The following is a 22,864-nucleotide window of genomic DNA, read 5'->3' as shown; positions in this document are numbered from 1 at the left end:
GGGAATTAAGAAGAATTCCTGCCCTCAAACTGTGTTCACAGTCTAGTAGCAGGAGAATCAGAGCAACATCGTAGAGTCAGTGCTGTGATGGCGGCCCACTATCAGCCTTTGCAGGAGCTATGAAAGTTGCCTTCCTTCTCTTCTCATGCCAGGTTCTACCCTGTACTTCAAGGGGTCTCATGTGGACACCCCACCAATGTGTTCAAACTTGATCCAGTATCACTTCCACACCAAGCAACCACCCCCTTGGTCATCCAGAACCAGACGTGCACACCAGCTAAACCACCTGCCCTCTGGTGAAAAGAGTCTGGAGAAGGAAACCCTGCCGCACTTAGAAATAGGCAAAGGCCATTTGGGATAAGAATTTCAGGGTCCTGGCTATTCAGAGAATGATCTAGAAGCAGGGTCAGGACTCTTCACATCACTGGGGGAGGAACACAGCCCATAAGGGGCCTGACAGGAGTCCTCAAAAGCACGGAAAACAGAGCAGGTGCTCCAGTGATGGGAATAGTTGGGGCTAAAGGAAAAACTAACCCACTCTTGGCCAGTCAGGGAAGGCTTCCTGGAAGAGATGAGCCTAAACTGAGCTTTGACATGGGCATAAAGTTTAGCCCATCAGACAACAGGGATGAGACTCCAGGCACAGGAACAATATGTAACAGGACCTTAAGAGCCGAGAATTACTCACAAGAGCTGACGGTAAATTGTTCCTGAGAGTCTGTGCCTTTTTGTTTCCCCAAATCAGAGCGATGCTGCCGCCCTTCACCCTCAAGCCCTGAGAAAAGGGATTGGCAATTTAGTGGGATCCACTCACAGAAGAGTGATTTCATTCTCTAAACAGCTAGCTGGAGCCCAAATTCTGAAGCAAGGGAGGGTGATTCTCTATTTGCCACGCTGACCAATCTTGCCCCTAACCCATCCCAAACTCTTGCCTCTCCTCCCTCCACCCCCTCCACAGTTCACTGCTCTCTCAGGAGATATACCAAGACAGACAGGACTGGAAAAGGAATTAACGCCAAGGTGTAAACTGGGGTAACGAGTCAGCAGATAACCTATTTGCACTGAGTGACACACATCACTTCTGCTTACAGCCCATTGTCCATATGAAGTCACATGCCCACAACTCATTGCAAGGGACTCTAGGAGATCTCAATGAGCACATGGAATGTTTGATAAGCACCACTATCTCTGCCACATGTGGCCTTGCCCATGCGTAACTGTATGACCTTGGACAAGGTACTGAAATGTTCTATGCCTTATTATACCCTCCATGGTGAAGCAGGAATAACAATAGTCTCTGACTCCAGGATTGTGGTCCTAAGAACTGATAATATGCTTTTAAATCACAATGCCAGGCACATAGTGAGCATTCAGCAGAAGTCAGTCATAGCTTTTTTTATTACTGATTATATTATAGTGAGAAAAATGCTTTGTCTTTCTGGGTCTATGCTCCCTCATCTGCAAGCCAGCCATGCCAGTAACACTGATTAGGGTAACTATTCAATTAACTGGCACAATACATAAAAAGATCATAGCACTGTGCCCAACGTACAATAAGCACTTAATAAAAGTTATTTCCCCTTAGTGTATGTAATCATGAATTGATAATTCTCTTCAGATCAGGGTGCAAAGGACTTATTTGTGGATTTAATAGGTTGCAATAGTATTTAAGATGCTGACCAATGGAAACCCAAATACAGAGTATTTCAAAACAGAAGTGATTTTAGAGATTTTCTATTTTCCAGAGGCAGTTTAGCACCCAGAGATACAGTATATAATGTGCTATATGGTTCTGTGGACAACTTAGTTATGTTTGGAACTACATTTCCCAGAATTCCTTTTCTTAGATGGTCTGGGTTAGAGTTGCCAAAAGTGAAGTTGTCTGAGATTTGGACATGGACATGGAGCAGCAGCCACTATCCTCTGAAGGTCAGTGTTGGTGGTAGGTGTGAGGGGTGGACACCGAGGTGCTGTTGGGTTCACTTTGTCTGTGACTTCCCTGCCATACGTCCAATTTTCCTTTCCTACCGCTGGTCCTGGTGAGCCGTGCGGAGCCCAGGTCCACAGCCAGGAGCTCATAAAGTGACAGTCATGGAGAGCTGACCCTCTGCGAACTTCTACATCAGCTCCCTTCGCGGCCCCACTGCAGCAGCTGGAGTGTGTCGTAGCTTCAGATTTTCCTGAAGGTTCTGCTCATCCACCCCCACCAGGGCTGCTTAGTGACCTGTTATGGGCTGAATTATGTCCCCACAAAATTCATTTGTGTAAGTCCTAACTCCAGGACCTCAGAATGTGACTGTATTTGGAGATGGGGCCTTTAAAGAGGTGATTAAGGTAAAATGAGGTCATATGGGTAGGCCTTAATCCAATATGACCAGTGTCCTTATAAAAAGAGGAAATTAGGACACAGACACACAGACGAAACACCATGTGAGGACACCAGGGGAAGATGGCCATCTGCAAGCCAAAGTGAGAGGCCTTAGAAGAAACCAACCCAGATGACACCTTGATCTTGGACTTCTAAGCCTGAAATTGTGAGAAAATACATATATAATTTTAACCAGTAAGTCTACTTTGTTATGGCAGCCCTAACTAACAAATACATGACCTTTCTCTGATTCCTCAACTTCTATCTGTGGATCCTTATTCTTCCAGCTCTTCTCACATCTGGGTGAAGTCTAATTCTTGTAATTAATTCCTTATTCTATAGTTCTCATGGTGCTTTTGCTTCCTTGATTGAACCCAGACTGATACATGTAAGGATTGAGAACATGGACTCTAGAGCCAGCCTCTTTGGACAGAAATCTCATCTAATTTTACTCTGTGTGATCTTTGGGCTATTACTTAACTTCTCTGTGTCCCAGTTGCCTTTATCTGGAAAATGGGATGATAATAGTACCTCCCCTCTGCTCCCTTGCAGAGTTGGATTAACTGAGCTACTACGAAGAGATTTAGTACATTCCTACACACAGATAACACTCAATAAATGTTGGTTAGTATTATGATTGATTATTATTTGCTGCCAACCCAAGAACTAAAAGACTGATTCACAAGTACCCCTTTCTCTGCCCTTACTCCTTATATGCATGACTACATTCCCTCCTAGACTGTAATGTCCTGAAGAAGGATATCATAATTTATCTTTGCTTTCCTCCTCCTGAAACTTCCATTCTCATGTAGGAAGAGGCCTATACTGTCTGGATGCTGGTCAAGTGAGAATTAGAGTTTCATTTGGTCTAAGGAAGGCTTAAGGTCTATGGAATCCAGCCTCCAAGATGGCTCTTGTGAATCTTGCCTCCTGGTACTCACACTTTGTAGAGCCCCCTCCCACATTAAGTGAGGCTGACCTGTGCAACCTATAGGACATTGGGAAAATGATGAATGTGACTTCCAAGGCTAGGTCATAAAAGAAAGTGAGGCTTCTGCCACACTCTACTGGATCATTGTAGGGGAAGCCAGCCACCATGTCATAAGGAAACTCAGGCAGCCTTATGAAGAGGCCCATATGATGGGGAAGTGATCCCTCTTCCCAACAAGAGCCCTAACTTGCCAGGCATGTGAGGCACAATCTTGGAAGCAATCCTCCAGCCCCAGTCAAGCCTTCAGAAGACCACAGTCATGGTGGAAATTCTGATTGTAGTATCTCATGAGAGACCCCAACAGAGACTGTTCAGATAAGGCACCCCTAATTCCTAACCCAAAGAAATCATACGAGGTCATAAATATTTATCGCGATTTGTTATACAGAAATAGAAAAGTAATACACCACCTAGAAGAAAACTGGCCTCAAAATATACTTTATTTCATCAACTGCAATGGTAAGAATCATTGGTATTATATATCAAGCACTAATTCTCTCTTAGGTGTTATGCTGAATACTCTGCGAGCATCACCTTGTTTAATCCTTAAAACCACCTTATCTGATGAATGATAGAATTAGGTTTGTACTATAATTGGTCTCATTTTTAATGAGGCCTAAAAAGGCAACCAAATTTGCTCAAAATCAACCAGCTAGTTGGCGATGCAGACTCACTGCACACGTCCAGATCCCCAGTGTTAGGTTCTCTTCACTGACACCCTATTACGTCTGTTTGGCAGAGCTCACCAAGATCTCATACAGGGTACTGGTTTCCTTAAAACTCAGGGGAATGAAATCTCTGGGCTGTGAACACCCCCTCCCCCTCCCTCAAGCACCTCCAGACACGGATAACGAATGCAAGCTCTCCACTTCCTACAGTCCAGTGCAGTCATCACTGGAGGTGGGAGGGCAACTAACTAGTGTTGTTAACACATTCTCTAACACCATACACAAAAATAAACTCAAAATGGATTAAAGACCTAAATGTAAGACTGGATACTATAAAACTCTTAGAGGAAAATATAGGCAGAACACTCTTTGACATAAATCACAGCAATATCTTTTTAGATCCACCTCTTAGAGCAATGAAAATAAAAACAAAAATAAACAAATGGGACTTAATTAAACTTAAAAGCTTTTGCACAGCAAAGGAAACCATAAACAAAACGAAAAGATAACCCACAAAGTGGGAGAAAATATTTACAAAGTGACCAACAAGGGATTAATCTCCAAAATATACAAACAGCTCATATAGCTTAATATCAAAAAAACAACCCAATCAAAAAATGGGCAGAAGACCTAAAAAGGCACTTCTCCAAAGAAGGCACACAGATGGCCAACAGACACATGAAAAAATGCTCAATACCGGTAATTATTAGAGAAATGCAAATCAAAACTACAATGAGGTATCACCTCCCACCAGTCAGAATGGCCATCATCAAAAATCTACAAACAATAAATGCTGGAGAGGGTGTGGAGAAAAGGGAACCCTCCTACACTGTCGGTGGGAATGTAAATTGGGACAGCCATTAAGGAGAACAGTATGGAGGTTCCTTAAAAAACTAAAAATAGAACTACCATATGATCCAGCAATCCCACTCTTGAGCATATATCTGGAGAAAACCATAATTTGAAAAGATATATGCACCCCAATGTTCACTGCAGCACTATTTACCATAGCCAAGACATGGAAACAACCTAAATGTCCATCGACAGAGGAATGGATAAAGAAGATGTGGCACATATATACAATGGAATCTCAGCCATAAAAAAGAATGAAATAGGGCTTCCCTGGTGGCGCAGTGGTTGAGAGTCCGCCTGCTGATGCAGGGGACACGGGTTCGTGCCCCGGTCCGGGAAGATCCCACATGCCGCGGAGCAGCTGGGCCCATGAGCCATGTCCACTGAGCCTGCGCGTCCAGAGCCTGTGCTCCGCAACGGGAGAGGCTACAGCAGAGAGAGGCCTGTGTACCGCAAAAAAAAAAGAACGAAATAATGCCATGTGCAGCAACATGGATGGATCCAGAGATGATCATACTAAGTGAAGTAAGTCAGACAAAGACAGAGAAATATCATATGATATCACATGTGGAACCTAAAAAAAGGATACAAATAAACTTATGTATAAAACAGAAATAGACTTCGAAAACAAACTTATGGTTACCAAAGGGGAAAGGTGGGGAGAGGGATAAATTAGGAGGTTGGGATTGACATATATACACTACTGTATATAAAACAGATAACCAACAAGGACCTACTGTATAGCACAGGGAACTCTACTCAGTATTCTATAATAACCTATTTAGGAAAAGAATGTATAAAAAGAATGTATATATGTATTGATATATGTATAACTGAATAACTTTATACCTGAAACTAACACAACATTGTAAATCAACTATACTCTAATATAAAATAGAAATTAAATTAAAACAAAAAACATGCCCCTAGGTAACTGCAATTGAACTGTCCACATTCCTTCCCTGCCACTGCACTCTGATTTCCCTCCTGGCTTACTCAGTTTTTTTTCTGCTGGGGGAGGGGCTAGAGGATGCTTTAACAGCAATTTCACACTTCATTGTGAAAACCTGTCCTGCTCCTCAGTGAAGGATATAGCAAAGAAAATAATTAGCTCAAAAGATTATAGATCTTATTATGAGAACCAGTTGCTTCCAGTTTTTAAAGCAACTTATATTCTCTTTGGCCCTTTCTATGTGCAAGCACTTGGTCTGGCTTGGATTTCTTGCTGGTGTAGTTTTTGCTTGCTTAAACAATTCCATTTTCCATGTATCATAAGCCAATGACTTCCTATTAGTAAACTTCCTCAACCACAAAATGTCTACTTAATCAAGATGTGTTCTCACAGCATGGTGCTTAAGTCCTATAGTACATCATATAGGAGAGTGGAGACCTTTTTAGAATTCTACTTAATTTGCTAGGAGACCAACAAATCTTTGTTGTTTTCTCTCAAATTATAAATTCAATACAGAGTTGGTTGACATACAACTATTTCATAAGTCCTGCCAACTAAAAAATGTCACTCGATATCCAGTTCTGCAAGGATTGAGTCCTTAGCCACAGCAGACCCTGATCTACAACACACCCTGAGAGGAGTTCGGGACGGAGGTCACGATGAGGCACTCTGTGCGCTGGGAAAACTGGCAGAACAGGCCTTCAGATAGTCAGATATTTTCAGGAGAAAATGTTATGAACCCCAATTCTTGCATCTTCCCATACTGAGAAAAGCACTGAGGGGCTTCCCTGGTGGTGAAGTGGTTAAGAATCCGCCTGCCAATGCAGGGGTCACGGGTTCAATCCCTGGTCCAGGAAGATCCCACATGCCGTGGAGCAACTAAGCCCGTGCGACACAACTACTGAGCCCGTGCTCTAGAGCCCGCGAGCCACAACTACTTAAGCCCGTGCGCCTAGAGCCCATGCTCCGCAACAAGAGAAGCCACCACAGTGAGAACCCCACGCACTGCAATGAAAAGTAGCCCCCGCTCACCGCAACTAGAGAAAGCCCAAGCACAGCAACGAAGACCCAACTCAGCCAAAAATAATAAATAAATTTTACAAAAAGAAAGAAAAGCACTGAAACTACTAACTAAGACATCTGTTCCTTGTGACCAGCGGCAACCCTCTACCAAGATGTATGGTTGGTTGCACGTACCCCTTCACCAAAATCACATATATACTGACACCTCCCCGCCACCTCACCCTCAGAACAGTTCCTCAGAGCTATCTGGAGGCTGACTTCCAGACTATAGTCCTTAGTAAGACAATGAATAAACTTGACTCACAGTTTCTACACGGTGTTGTTTTTTTTCAGTCAACAACACTTAATACATAAAATGGAACTTCCCCAATCTCCTGCCCTACAGATTATCACTGTAAACAAATCAGAGTATATACATTCAACTTTGTTTTTCTACACATATGCTAGAATATTTTATTTTCATTTTCTTCTTTAAAAAACAAAAATTATACATACTGCTCCCCCACTCACTTTTTCTCTTGGCAGTATCCCTTGGAAATATTACATCTTAGAAAGATATTTTTACATTAGTATTGATGGGGTTGGGGGCAGGCCACCCCAAGATGTGCTACTCTGACAAATGGACTATTTTGAGCTGAAAACAATCAAGGCTCAAAAGACTCAGGAAGAACCTTTGAACTTCCCCCTTACTGCCTAAAAGAATTTAAAATAGGAGGCTTGTCCCAGAAGTGGCTATCATCATAGTTAGCTACAGTGAAGTATTAAGTGTTGTAGAAAGGGAGGAACCTAGCAAAGCCCATTTGACCAAAGTCCTCTCTGTGTCCCGTTTTTTGGATGGGCCAGCAACGTTTGTTTACCAAACATTAACTCTTTACCTTCCTGTGAATTATCTTACTTCCCTTTGAAGTCTCAGACCCCTATTTCTCCTCTTTAGTCCAGAATAATATATATACACCTCATCTTGCCTGGCTGTCTTTGCAATTTTTCATTCTTATGTGAATTCTAAGTGCACATAATAAATCTGATTTTTTTTCCTGTTCATCTGCCTTACGTCATTTTCAATTGCCAGCCAAAAGAACTAAGAGAGGAAGGAGGGGGATATTCCCCTCCCTGGAAGTATGCATAGATTCTCATTCTTTTGAACAGTTACTGACATACCATAATATGATTAATTAGTCTCATATTCAAGGACTTTTGGGTTGCTCTCTTTCTTTTTCCAATGGCAATCTATGTGGAAATGACCATTCTTATACATGTGTCTTATACACTCATAGGAGTGTTTCTAGAGGATAAATTCCTATAAAGGGAAATTTTGAGACAGGATTTGTGAGCAGTACCAGTTTACATTGCCACCAACAGCGTCTGAAGCTGCCTGTTCCTCTATACTTCATCAATATTGGACATTATCCTTTATTCTTTCCTCTTTGCATTATGCCTGACTCATTATAATCAACACTGGTGAGAATAACAATAGTTTCTTTTCCTCCTTTACAGGTGGATTGAAAAGGAAATTCCCTAAGTGGTAAATAGGAGATTAAGTTTGCCCAGAAGTAATTAGCATTTATACAGTGCTCATTCTCAGAACTAATTCCCATTTACTCACACAAACAGGAATTCACATTGGGGAGAATTTTGCATGCCCTTCCTCGGAACTTGTGTTCTGTTCTTGGCCTAACCTGGTGACCTAGAACCAGGAAGTTCCCCTGGAGATGGATTAAATTGGGGGTGTTTAAGAATCACTTGAGAGGACTTCGGAAAAAATGGATATTTCTAGCCCTCCTATTTCCCATTTTGATTCAAGAGGCCCTGGTTGGGACATTTTTGTGTCTTTTGGAGTGGGAAAAGCTGAGGTAATCATCCTGCTAAGTTTGGCACACTAACATTACTACTCCACATAGGGCCACTTCCTTGTTTTATTCAGTGACTCTCTTTCATCCCCATCACCATCTCCAACTCCCCTACCCTCTACAAGCTACCATTCCAATGTATTGGATATATTTTCTAGAATTTTATAGTATCTTTGGGAAATATGTAGTGTGGTTTTATGTGAATGTATATATTAATTATATATAAATACATATTAGATAAAAATAATATTTTATATATGTATAATAAAAAAAGAATTAAGGGGCTTCCCTGGTGGCGCAGTGGTTGAGAGTCTGCCTGCCGATGCAGGGGACACGGGTTCGTGCCCCGGTCTGGGAGGATCCCACATGCCGCGGAGTGGCTGGGCTCGTAAGCCACGGCCGCTGAGCCTGCGCGTCCGGAGCCTGTGCTCCGCAACGGGAGAGGCCACAACAGTGAGAGGCCTGCATACCACTCTCACTCCTAACTGCAGATTAAGATACCCTCCTGCACCACCATCACCTTCTGCTTAGGCATTCCCCCAGCGATGGACAGGGAGGTTGTGTCCAACTCCACCTGCTGCTACTGCAAACCAGGCTGCAGTGATCAACCATATATATAAGTCCTGAGTGGGAATTTCTCTGGGTTTTATGCCCAGGAATTTGATTGTTAGGATTAGGCAGTTGTTTTAACTTCTTATGAGAGTTTTCAAAAGTACAGAAAATGATATAATGAGCCTCCATATGCCCATCTGCCTGAATTTTGAATTATCACTATTTCACTGTACTTTAACTCTTTCTTTTATTGTAGTATTTTAGAGAAAATCCGTGACATTGTACCATTTTACTCTAAATATTTCCATATGCACTTCTAACACTTAACATATTTTACATAACCCCAATGTCAATATCACATCTAAAATATTAAAAATATTTCCTTGATATCATCTTCTTTAAAGTTTTTAAAGCTTTATTCAGGAATAACTGACAAAATTGTATGTATTTAGAGTGTAAAATGTGATGGTTTGCTATATATATATATATATATATATATGCACTGTGAAATAATTATCAAATTAAATTAATTATCACAACCATCACCATATAGCTAACTCTGTTGAAGTACTTCTTCCTTACCTGTAGGTTTTTTTTTAGCTTTATTGAGGTATAACTGATAAAGTTGTAATACATTTAAGTGTACAATGTGATGATTTGACACAAGTTTACACTAAAACGAGTCCCACCACCAAGTTAATTAATACATCTGTTACCTCACATGTTTACTTTTTTTCTTTTTGGTGAGAATACTTAAGTTCTACTTTCTTTGCAAATTTCAACTATACACTACAGTGCTATGTCAACTATGGTCACCGTGTTATACATTAGATCTTCAGACCTTATTCATCTTATAACTGAAAGTTTGTAGTACAACTTACCAACTTTTCCCTATTTTCTATAACCTCCAGTCCCTAGAAACCACCATTCTACTGTTTCTGAGTTCGAGTTTTTTTTTTTAATTTTTTGAGTCCACATATGATACCAAGCAGGGCCCTGTGGGGATCCTGGGCACAAAGACTTTCTGTGTCCCCCATTTCTTGGATTACAGGAAATAGCCTTCATTCAGCCTCCATAACCTTCCCTGAGTTCCAATGCGCAGATTCAAGCAGTTGTTAATTAGGGAAGGGAGGGGATTCGAGACAAGGGAGAAACAAACAGTCAAGAGAAACAATAGTGCAGCCTTGGGGCAAGGTTCTGGTTCCCCATCAACGGATACACACAACAATATCTTTGAGCTGTTTTGCAGATACTGAAACCCCCTCCAAATGGGAGAAGTCAAGGATTAAATGGTATGCTACCCACAAGCACACAGACCCCAGACTAGCTGGAACCTGAAGGTTGATGATGCTGACACCTACTTAGCTCACCACCAACCCATAAGAAGAATGTCCACGAGCTGATCACGCCCTCTTTGAACAATTACTATAAAACTTCTCACTATCCTTGCCAACTGGGGACACAGTTTTTTGAGGCAGTAGCCCACTGTGTCCCCCTTTGTCTGGCAAAGCAATAAAGCTATCCTTCTCTACTTCACCCAAAACTCTGTCTCTGAGATTCGATTAGGTACCGGTGTACAGAGAAGCTGAGCTTTCAGCATCAATTTTGGCACCCAACGTGGGGCCACATGGGACCATCCCAGGTAGGGGGGTCCCTTGGCTTGATCGGATGCTCCGAGGTTTTCTCCACACCAGCCTCTTTCAAGAGAGCAGAGGGTTGGAGAACTCCTTTAGAGGCCAGATCGCCTGGGACCCTTGCCTGGAAAGGCCAAGCCCCAGTCATACCCTATCCGCCATCCTGGCAGCTGGAACTCTGAGGCAGGAGTAGACGGCCAAAGAGGGACCACCCTAGCAGCTGCCAAGGCCATCTTTGCCTAGAGGACGTTCCTCTCTTCCTCCTGCCTGCACTGCCCTGGACTTCCTACTTCAAGGAATTATTTTGGGAAAGCAGAAAAGTAGTGTTCGGGATGCCGCAAAACCTCTGCGGGCATTTTGGTGAGCACCCCGGTGTGCACACTGAGGTTGCTCAACTTGATCCGTTTGGGGAACCTCTGGTTCCCGTTCGGGGATTTTTCCATTAGGAAGGTCCCATTTGTAAGGCACCGCTTGGACCAAGGCCACTGGCTTAGTGGGAGCTGGAAGCCAGTTTGAGCCTTGGGCTGTTTGTTTTTGTGTGTGTGTGTGGCTTCTGTTTGGCTGGCAAGGATTCTGGTTTTGCTTTCCATTTTGTGCGTATGGCTGTTTAATTCAGCATCACATATAAATGATACTATGCAGTATTTGCCTTTCTCTGTCTAGACTATTTCACTTAGCATAATGCCCTCAAGGTTCATCCATGTTGTCACAAATGGCAGGATTTCCTTCTTTCTCATGGCTGAATAATACTGATTGACTATATCTACCACATTTTCTTTATTCAGTTCATCCAATGATAAACATGTTGGTTGTTTTCAACACCCTGGCTATTGTGCATAATGCTGCAATGAACATGGGAGTACAGATACTTCTTTGACCTCTGACATAGTGATTTCAATTCCTTTGGATATAAACCTAGAAGTGGAATTGCTGGATCATATGGTAGTTCTATTTTTGATTTTTTGAGAGTCCTCCATACTGTTTTCCATAGAGGCTACACCAGTTAAATTCCCACCAACAGTGTACAAGGGTTCCCTTTTCTCCACATCCTTGCCAGCATTTATCTCTCATCTTTTTGATAATAGACATCTTAACAGGTGTAAGGTGATAATGAGGAAACTGAACACCCAGGTCAGGGTATTATGTGGAAGAAAGAGGAGAAAAGACCAAAAAGACAAAGAGGTGCCCAGAGATATATTCTGCTGCTTCCCAAGTTTGCCTTGATCCAGTTTCGCTGGAATATACTTTGTACCATGAACAATTAAGGTTAAAGTATATTATTATATCCAAACTGAGTGTCTGGTCTCAAAGGAGCTTTGTATTGTAAAAATAAGATAAACAAGTACATATTGGAAACTTTCCAGTACCAGCATAGATAAGAAAAACACAGCAACAAGGAATATTTTTCTAAATCACCTCTTACAACTTTTAATAATTTGTCTTCTTTAATTTTTGAGGCTTGAAGTAGCATAAGTACAAAGCTGAATGCTGTCTCTACTCTTTACTGTGTGATCTTGGATAAGTCACTTTAACTCTGATTCCCAGCTTCCTCATCTGTAAAATCTGAGTGATAATACCTACTTCTCATGATTGTTGTTTAGGGATTCACTTATTCCTCTAAAAACATTAATTCAGTGCTGAAGAGAATCAGAATATACCACTTCAAAATATGCCACTTTGGCATGTGGATCATTTTGAGCTCAAGACAATTGAGAACAGATGCAGAAAGAAACCTTCTCAGAGCTTCCGTTGTCTGACTAAAAGCAGAAACTTCTGAGAAATTAGAACTGCCATAAATTGCCTCTCCAGGGGAGTTGCATGGCCATAAAGAAGATGAGAAATTGAGCACCAAGATGAATCTGCTGTAACAAATGTTACTAAAATAAACCTTATCTTCCATTAGTTTCCCCATACATAAATACATTCCCATAATTTATCACTCCTAGAAGCCCAAACTTCCCCTTCCCCTTATCTTGTCACTTCTCCACAATTTATCACCTTTTGTTAAAATGGAATATAAGCTTCTAATCTAACCACTTCTTTGGCTTTTCACTTCTTTTTTGTGGAACCCTGTGCACATATTGTAAAATTGAATAAAATTTGTATGCTTTTTCTCCTGTTAAGCTGTCTTTTGTAAGTTTAATTTGCAAGCCTCAGTCACTTAACCTGAGAGAGCAGAGGAAAAGTTTTTTCCTCCTCTACAATAACTGTACTATAACTGAATGTCAGATACTGGTAGGGACTCAGGATACAGGATGAATCCGGTTATATTTCCTTCCTTTCAGGAACGGACCTGTTGAATACAGGATTGCTTGGACTGAGTCTTAAAAGATGATTCAAAATTCAGTGGACAGCAATCAGGGGCTGGGGTAGAGGGTCATCCCATGTGGAGGGCTCTGCTTAACCAAAGACTGACATAAGCAGCAGACATGAGCATTAAATGAGCTAATAGTACCTGAGTACTCAATAGGTGCTCAATAAATGTTCATTTTTGTGTTTTCTGCATTCTTCTCTGGCAATAACCCAACTGATGCCATAGGTATTCATTTTAAAAATTAAAGAAGTGCTGTAAGTGCTTAGCTACTCCAAGTTCAGTCTGTGGACCAGAAGCCTTGGTATCACCTGGCAGCAGGTTAAGAATGTAGCATCTCAGGTCCCAGCCCAGACCTGCTGTATCAAACTACCTTTTAACTAGATCCCCAGATGATCTGTATGTGCATTAAGGTTTGAGAAGAACTGACAGGGGATAAGGAAGGGAATAATTGTACTGACAGATGAAAGGGAGATTCCAGAAAGCAGAGAACTTCAAGAAAAGCTCCTCAAATGCAATGGCTGCAACAGCATCAGGTGAGGGTAGGGTCTGCAAGTGATCTGGGACGGTTGATACTTCCAGGCATCCTTCATCTTGAGCAATGTCCCCTTCTACTAAGTAGCCCATTCTCACCCTTTCAGTCCTATTCTCAACCTGTCTCCCTCTTCTGACAATGTCTTCTTGCAATTTAGGAAGCACAGCTTAGATGCAAATAACGAGAGGCTCAAATAATGCCAGGCCTTCTTTAAACAAGATCGGTCAGCCCTCGCCAGCAGCTGAGAAGTGTGGAATGAAATTCCCTAGCCGAGACAGCCGGATTCCTTTTGCCACTTCTAAGCACCATGGCAGCTTAGAACAAGCAGAGCTGAGCCCCAGTTTTCATGCAAGGAAACTGCTAGGACTTACAGCCTGAGAGGGTTTGAGTGAGGCAGAAGGAAACAGACAGAGGCAGACTTCACTTGCCACAGGGCTAAGGCAATGCAAGGAATTGGTACCTACCCAGCCCTGGGCTGGGCAAATGTCCATTGGTTCTACACCAGATTTCTGTCTCTTTTTACTGTATTCCACTCTTCCCCACCCCTCATTTGTACTAGTTAACAATTAGGTAAATAATTAGATAGATAAAGTTGGCGAGAAAAAAACTTCTTTTCTCACTTATGTTTAATAATTAGGGGCATGGCAAATTAAACACAAAAGACACATTAACCCAAGAAAAGACAAAGATTATTCACATAAGTACATGGGAGCTTACAGAAAATGTGGCTCAAAGAAGAAGTTAGAATTTGGGGCTTATATACCATCTTACCAGGAGAAGAGGAGGGGGAGAAAGGGCACTTAGAAGAAAATGAATGACTTTGGGGAAAGAGAAACAGTACTCTAGGAGAGTAGATGGGGAGGTATGATGGTTTCGTAACAATGTTTGCTTTTGCAATTCCTCATCCCAATGCCAGCTTCTCATTTTCCCCAGTATAGGAAACCTCCTTAGAAGGGGGATTTATGGCAATTGAATTCTTTTGGAAGATTCTACTTTTAGACAAATAAAGGGGAGTGGGGTTCAGACAGACCCTCCTCTGCATCTGTTGATTCTCAAATGTCCGTCTTCAGCTCAAAGTAATTTTATGCCACATTTGGCATAATTTCCTTCAGTAATTAGGAAAATAAAGGGATATAAAGAAAAACACACGTGCTATCTCTGTATCACATGCAGGTGCGCACACACGTACCACCAACTGGAAATAACTGCTAACCTTTTATTATGATTTGTTTTTTAATCTCCTTTCTTTTCACTTTTTGGCACAGGGTTGGGATCACGCTATATACAGCATACAGTTTTGCTTGCTTTTTCTACTTCACATTTTCAGCTTAGTATTGGAGAAGTATATACAAGAAAAACTTTTAAAATTTAATTTAAAAATTATGAAATCTTTCAAATGTAAAGTTCAGAAAATAATATAACAACCATCCATGAATCTACCACCAGTATTTAAGAGACATGACTATTTTGCTATATTTGCTTTGGATTACTCTGGAAAAAATGTCACAAATGCACTTAATGTCTCCTGCCAAACCCTACCACCCACACCTTTCCAGAGGTCACCACCATCCTGAGACTGGTATGTTCCATTCTCAGGCTTATTTTTTATTTTTATTTTTTTGCGATATGCGGCCCTCTCACTGTTGTGGCCTCTCCCGTTGCGGAGCACAGGCTCACGGGCCCAGCAGCTCCGCGGCATGTGGGATCTTCCCGGACTGGGGCACGAACCCGTGTCCCCTGCATCGGCAAGCAGACTCTCAACCACTGCGCCACCAGGGAAGCCCTCTCAGGCTTATTTTTAACTGTTGCCAATAAAATATATCAATGTTTCTTGGGGTTTTAAATTTCACACAAATGGTATTATGTTGCGAAAAGTTATCCTTTTGCAATTTGCTTTCTATCCGTCAATATTAGGTCACCTTGATGAAGATATTCTTTTTTCCATTTAATTGTACTAATGGAAAACAGGTACCCATTGTTCTGTTAGAAAATGTTTCAGTTTTGCAAAGGCCCAGAGCTTAGAGCTGATGGCAGATGGAGCTAGATGGTACCTCCCTTCCATTCCTTTTTGAATCTATTCATTGTCGGGGGACTCAAGGAACATTCTGGGAGAAATGCGAGCAAGCTCAAGGCCCCCTTCCTGTTAAGTGTCAAGGTGTATAGACACATTGAATGTGGCACTGGCAGAGATCAGGTGGCAGGAACTATCAACGGAGAATTCTGAAGTACTCATCATAACCATGGGGAATCTAAACTGAGACTCAGATTCCAAAGCAAGCCTATTTCTAGGCATAGACTAGAGAATATCTGGTTATGAACACTTTGTGTGAGAATGTGGGGCCCAAACTTCACCTGATATAGCTGCCCTGGCTCATGGGCAGGAAAAGGAGGAGGGGCTGGGGCAGGTGGGGCTGTTTGTGTGTACACATGGCAAGAACCAGTCCTGTGAGCAAATTTGTTTGATCGCCCTGTACAGTGGTGACTCTATAATGCGGAGACCTTGTCTCCTGTGGCCAGATGCACAGTGTGTGATGGGCTGCAGCAGACACCACCTCAAAGGGCAGCTGAGAGCAGTGTTAGAGGCAGATGTGCTAGAATTTCTGCTTTTCCTCTGCAAGGTGGTGGTGCTGAGCTTTTGCTGTCCTTGGACTTGCCTAGGGAATGTGATCTGAGATAGTGAAGGATGGACTTTTCTTAATCAGATCCCATTGGTTCTGTGCCAATAGATTTAACATTTAATGAAACGTGACCCATCTACACATTCTCCAGAAACCATGTGCAAGCATGGTCATAGCAGCACTGTTCCCATCACCCCCAACTGAAATCACTGCCACATCCTTCAACAGTAAATAGGTGAATAAATGGTAAACAGTTTACAGGATAAAATTTTCTACACCCATCGCAATGAGCAATCCACAGTAAAGATGAACCTCACAAATACAATGCTGAATAAAAGAGACCACATACAAAGGAGCACAAATTGTAAGATTCCGTTTATATGAAGTTCAAAGACAGGCAAAATTAATCTGTGCTGTTATAAGTTGGATTGTGGCTGCTCTTGGCATGGGGTAATGAGTGAAAGCGAACCAAAGTGGACTTCTGGGGCCCTGGTGATGTTTTCTTTCTTGATTTGGGTACTAGTTAAAAGGGTACATTTCAGTTTGTGAAAATTCCTCAAGATTTACGCTTATGCCCAATTTTCTGTATGTATATCATAATTTCAAGGAAAGGTTTTAAAAAGCGATTTTATTTTTTTCTTTAAGCTGATGAAGTGAGGCTTACACATGGATGATTATCAAAGCCTTAACTTTATCATTCACATCCCATGGCCACTGGTTGAAGGTCAAGACACACTTTCATCCCTCTGCCTGAAACACCCCAGTCTAATGATCTAGCCATCTTCCAAGTGTCCTCCCAAAGGCAGCGTTGTGTCCTGACTTCTCCACACCCCTTCTCCAGCCTTCTCTGCACTTCTATGAGAAAATGCTAGAAATCTGTGAAAAGAGAAGAGGGAAGAATTCTCAATCCCCAGGACAGGACGATGGGGATAAATTGATGATCGGAGGGCAGATGGTGCCCACCACGCAAACATTCGCAGGAGAGGGGAGGCCCAGCTCCGACCTTGCAGCATCTATATTTACCAACCTAAGATTTGCCTCATTCAAGTTTCAGTGAGCATTTTAAGCCCTCATGTTGTCACAAGGGAGAAGCATCAAACGAGGAATCCTCTCAGTCTTAAGGCCTTGCTTGCCACTGGACACTGTGAGCTCCAGGCAGGCTTTTAATTTTCTGCATTTTAACCCTGGTTCTTGCCTCTAACGTCTCTCCTTGTGTGGTTTTTTTAGGCAGTGTCTTTATTTTTACTTTTTTTTCTTTTGCGGTACGCGGGCCTCTCACTGCTGCGGCCTCTCCCGTTGCGGAGCACAGGCTCCAGACGCGCAGGCTCAGCGGCCATGGCTCACGGGCCCAGCCGCTCTGCGGCATGTGGGATCTTCCCGGACCGGGGCACGAACCCCTGTCCCCTGCATTGGCAGGCAGACTCTCAACCACTGTGCCACCAGGGAAGCCCTAGGCAGTGTCTTTAGATCACTTAATTCTGTTTCAAACATTTGCCTCTGTCATACCAACAAGTCTGAATTTGCCTATTAGATTCCTGTTGGCTAAATCTCTTTCCTGTCAATCCCTCGCTAAAAGACTGCAGTACAAGTTGAAAGGATTCCCCTGAATGTATAGGGAGATATTTCCTTCCCTGTGAGCCGTGTGTCCAGTGGCAGTGCCACCTCTTCCAGGTGGTTTGTGGACTTCGAAACTTTCTAAATGTAAAATGTACTGAGATCTGGGCTTCCCTGGTCGCGCAGTGGTTGAGAGTCCGCCGCCGATGCAGGGGACACGGGTTCATGCCCCAGTCCGGGAGGATCTCACATGCCGTGGAGCGGCTGGGCCCATGAGCCATGGCCACTGAGCCTGCGCATCCGGAGCCTGTGCTCCGCAACGGGAGAGGCCGCAACAGTGAGAGGCCCGCGTACCGCAAAAAAAAAAAAAAAAAGTGTACTGAGATCCAAAGATGATACATTACTGGAAAAACTAAGCCCTAGTAATTCCCTTTGTTCTTTGTATGACATCTCCATTATTACATTGTTCCCACACAGCACCTGACATATTAACACGTTCTCAATATATGAGGAGGAAGGAAGGAGAAAGATGAAGAGGAATAAGAGACGATTATCTTATTATAGTCCAGAGGTCTTTTAGTCTTTTTTCACATTTCAAAATCAACTAGTTTGGCAAGATACACTGTCAAATAATTATTCTAAGGTTTTAAAAAAGTTGTAAAACCCTTTAAAAAAGGGTTTTAAAAAAAGTTGTAACCTCTTCTTGGATATTCATAATGCACACAAGAATAGTAAAGCTGCTGGAAGTTCTACAACAGAGAAACATGCCTGATTGGGGTTCCTGCAGAGTATTCCATGGAATCCTTTTAGGATCTTCTGTTAGATCTTTTAGTATCATCCAGCCACATCCTACAGGACCAGTGTTCTTCAGAGCATCCTCTGGCAAATGCACCTTTAACTCAACCAGATATGATTCAAAGGCTGTCAGTCTGAATTGTTCCCATGCAAAGAGTTTCTGAACCTGTAGTTATCACCACCATGAACTCCTGAGACTGCATCAAAGGCACTCTGATTAAACACCTGCTCGTGTGAAGGCAAGAACACATGACTCTATTGTACTACACATACTGTGCATTCTACACAGACTCTGAGCCTGAGTTGGAAGGAGGCGACTGAGTCCCAGGGGTTTCAGATAAAGTGACTGTAGGCAGTATGGCTGTAACAACCGGGTGAGAAATGGCACACTCTGGAGGTCATTACAAATGAGTCAGATGACTGAAAGACAGATTTATATGTGTCACCTAATCCTGGCATTCAGTTTCATTCTGTATGGTTAATTTCAGGCAGCAAAACAAAGCACTGATTACCTCTCCAAATTCAATTGCAGACAGCCATGCTTAACAAGGGGGAAGAAAGCAAGTGTCTATTGAGACCAAAGTTTGCAGATGTCAATCAGCCAATGATAAAAGCAATCTGATCCTGTCCTGTATGGAAAATAATGGAAAGTTGGTCTAGTTGTGGTATGTCTCATGCCAATAAGAGGGAGGTAGGATGTGACCTCTCATGCAGACATATTTTTTTTTTTTTGTCACCAGATGGATACTCTACCAATAATTTCAGTGTGGGGATGCACTGACATCTAGTGGACAAACAGGTGGTTGACATTTTGGCCATAAATGGTACTACTGTAGGAATTAGTAAACTACAAAGTAATGGTATTTGAGAAAATTTAGTTCAAATAAAATTTAAAGTAGGAATATAGATTTTCTTTTTTACCATGGTTGAAGCCAGTTAATTAAATTTGTATGTAAATTAATATTACATTTTTTTTTGACTTGTGAATTTGTTTTTATTTTTATTGGGCTATAGGGGATGGGCTGGGAAATATCTCTGTAAGTTATGCCCTACTAGGGAAATGTCCATTCTGATTTTCCTGGGACAGCTTTCGGAGCTTTTTCTTTTTCTTGGAGCTGCTGCTCTTGCTGGCAGCAGCCTCTTCAGGTCCACTGCTGAGAGGTTCCTCCTTGGAAGAGAACTTCCTCTTTTTCTTGGGGACCCTCTTGTTTCCTGACTCTTCAGGGTCACTATCTGGTTCCTCTTTGGGGAAAGATTTCTTCCTCTTGGTAAGACTTCCACTGCCAGCTGTCTCTTCAAGATCACTAACCAGCTCCTCCTTGGAAAAAGATTTCTTTTTTTTGGGTTTGGAGGAGACAGATGGGGGTCTTCCATTCCATTCTCCTGAGGAGCCTCCTGGGGCTTTTGCTTTTGCTTCTTTTGGGGTCTTGCACTTGTCTCCTCACATTCCTCCAGGGTACTACTGCTGTTTTCTGAAGACACCAGGGCAATTGCAGCCAGCCTTTTCTTTTCCTTCTTCAAGCGTTTCTTCTCCTGTTTCTCCAGCTTCCTAGTAATCTCAGGAGCCGCTTCCTCTGCCTGAACCATTGCCTCCTTCATGACATCCAGATTCTTTCATGGAATCTCTCCAGTCTCATAGAAGGACAGTCACTCCTCAACTTGTTCTTGAAGCTTCTCCCCAAATACACTGGTAGGTACCTCAGAGAAGCAATCAATTTGTGAGGCAATACTGCATTTGTTTGCCAGGTATCAGGAGATGCGGCCTTTGTTCTTGGCAGCTGCTTGGCCAATGAAGGTAGAGTGGAAAATGAGTCCATATTTTGGGGTGCTACCCCTTGTCTTCAGGGCTCTGGAAAGTTGGTCCCTGTGCTGGGCCCAGGGAATCACTCAGACACCAGGACTGAATATTACATTTTGAAGACTTTTTCTTATTAACAATACCATCCCTCTGTCTTGTGAAATACTGGTGGATGGTTGGATGACTACCAGAATTAACAAGTTTACACGTAGGTAAAGACAGATAACAGAACACCAGAGATACCCAAAAGAAGGCATGAAGTGCTGTCCCTTTTGTTTTTGGAAAAGAAATATTTTATCTAATTATCAAACACAATTGAGTTAGTAGGTTCCAGCCACCTTCCAGTAAGGAATTTGAGAACTTTAGAAGTTTGGTCAAAAAACTGCAAAGCTGAATACAATTATGCCAGATGCTACTCTGGTAGGGGGAAGAGGGCATTCCAAGTCCAAAGAAAAGGCCTGTGTGTCCAGTTTTCCTTGAATCACTGATCAAAAGAGTCTTTGAAATAAATCTTATTTAACTAGTTCACTGAATGATACATTGTGGGAAGTAATTAGTGTTAAGATGTGAGGAGAAAAATAGGCAACATCTGTCTCTTTGACTCTTGGATTGTGAAACAACTGAGAAATGGACTCACGGCGTAAATCAAACCAAGATTTAAGAACATAAATCCAACAAAGATTTAAGAACATAAATCCTACTCTGGGTAAAGCAGATTGAAGAATGCTGCTCAAACTGTGCCCAACATAGATTCTTCTAATATTGCCATTTCCTCCTGTATTAAATTTATACTGATACAATTACAGTGCTTCTGTCTACTTCCTGTCTAGTTTCTACTTTTTCCAAAACTGTATGGGTTACTCACAGTTTCCTGTATCCGTTCTTCCTTAATATACAATGATAAGACAAGCATTATCCAAAATTTGGAAATAAGGTAAAGAGTATGACTTTTCAATGGGATGTCTTTTCAACGTCATATTATAATTTTGTTTATTAGGCCTACACAAGGGACTTTTTAATCTCCTAAGAGAATATACCTGTATTTGACTTACAACTTATTATTTGAATAGAGCTCAACTATTGTGAAGCTACATGTTAATTTGTATAGTTCTTTACTGAGAGGCTGAATATACAAATGGGCAGTAGCCAGACCGTGTATAAAAACAGAACTCTGACCCACAACTTACAGGAACCAGCCCAGGAAACCAATCCATCATCTCTAGTAACCAGCCCTGGAAGCCATATAGCTGTAGACTGGACCTGTAAGAAGTAAGACCTCTATCTCTAGTACTAATCCAGGAAGCCAAACAATAATCTCTGTAACAATCAGTCCAAAATGGCTAAGACTGGATCAATAATTGACAGCTTTCTAATTTTTATCCCTGCTTCCAACTTAAGAACAACCAGAGAAAGCCAAATATAAACCCAACCAATCACACAGGATGCCCTGCTTCTATTCAGCTCACCTGTGGCTTCCCCATGCCAACAGCCTCTGTCAGGGCACACCCAAAGCTTCCCCTTTTTTCCACTATAAAGCTTTTCTCCTCCTCTTCTGCCTGCCATTGAGTCTCTTCCAAAATGCAAGTGATAATGGCTGACTCCCTTGCTATAGCAAGATCTGAACAATAATCTTTGCTTGTCTGGTTGATCTTCATTCATTTCCACAGTCCAGTATAAAACAAAACCTCAAAGGTTAATATTTCCTTTCCCTGTAGAGCATTAACCAGTTTTGTATGTAGCCTAGCAACCTTCTTTTAACAATCTTTTGCTTAATGTACAGAAATAACTGTACCTTATATGCTCTTGGAACCAGTTTTCCTATCTTATTTGTTCCCTCGTTAATGAATTGACTAAACTGTTGACATGTGTTCATTCTATATTTGTATGGGAATGATGTTTTTAAGTTTTTGAAAATTACACATTGACCAGAGAAAAGAAACAGAATGCCTATAAACATCTAAGGAGAAATTCAAATCTGTATTATATTAAAGCTGTATTAAAAGAGGAAGCAGCATACTTACTAGGTCTACAGGATGTCTTCAATTTATTTTAATATTGTGAAATAGCTGCCCTAGATATTTGTTGAAGAGATTTGCCAAAGTTACTCAGCTCATGGACTACTTGGAATTACACAGCTCTGAGTGACCCAACTTGAAACTTACGTTAGTCAGTTTTTGCTGTGTAACAACCCTCCAAATTCTACTTTCAGAAACATTTATTTTTCTCAGTCAAAGGTGTGCAAGTTGGCTACAGTGGCTCTGCCTCAGAAGTGAGTAGGTTCAGATCTGCTCCACCTTTGGACTGAAGGCTATTTGGGACAAATTCTTCCTATAGTGACGACAAAAGAGCAAAACAACAAGCTCAAC

General features: G+C 41.9%; 1 pseudogene; it reads right to left on the bottom strand.

The window, feature by feature from the left end:
• Nucleotides 1-19,668: 19,668 nt before the first annotated feature.
• Nucleotides 19,669-20,598, bottom strand: LOC101277124 (nucleolar protein 56-like; annotated as a pseudogene).
• Between the last annotated feature and the right edge of the window lie 2,266 nt (nucleotides 20,599-22,864).

The sequence above is a fragment of the Orcinus orca genome, chromosome 10 (genome assembly GCF_937001465.1).
Source record: "Orcinus orca chromosome 10, mOrcOrc1.1, whole genome shotgun sequence".
NCBI classification, from domain to species: Eukaryota; Metazoa; Chordata; class Mammalia; order Artiodactyla; family Delphinidae; genus Orcinus; species Orcinus orca.
The sequence above is the reverse complement of the archived record's forward strand: the minus strand, read 5'-3'. Positions and strand labels throughout refer to the sequence as shown.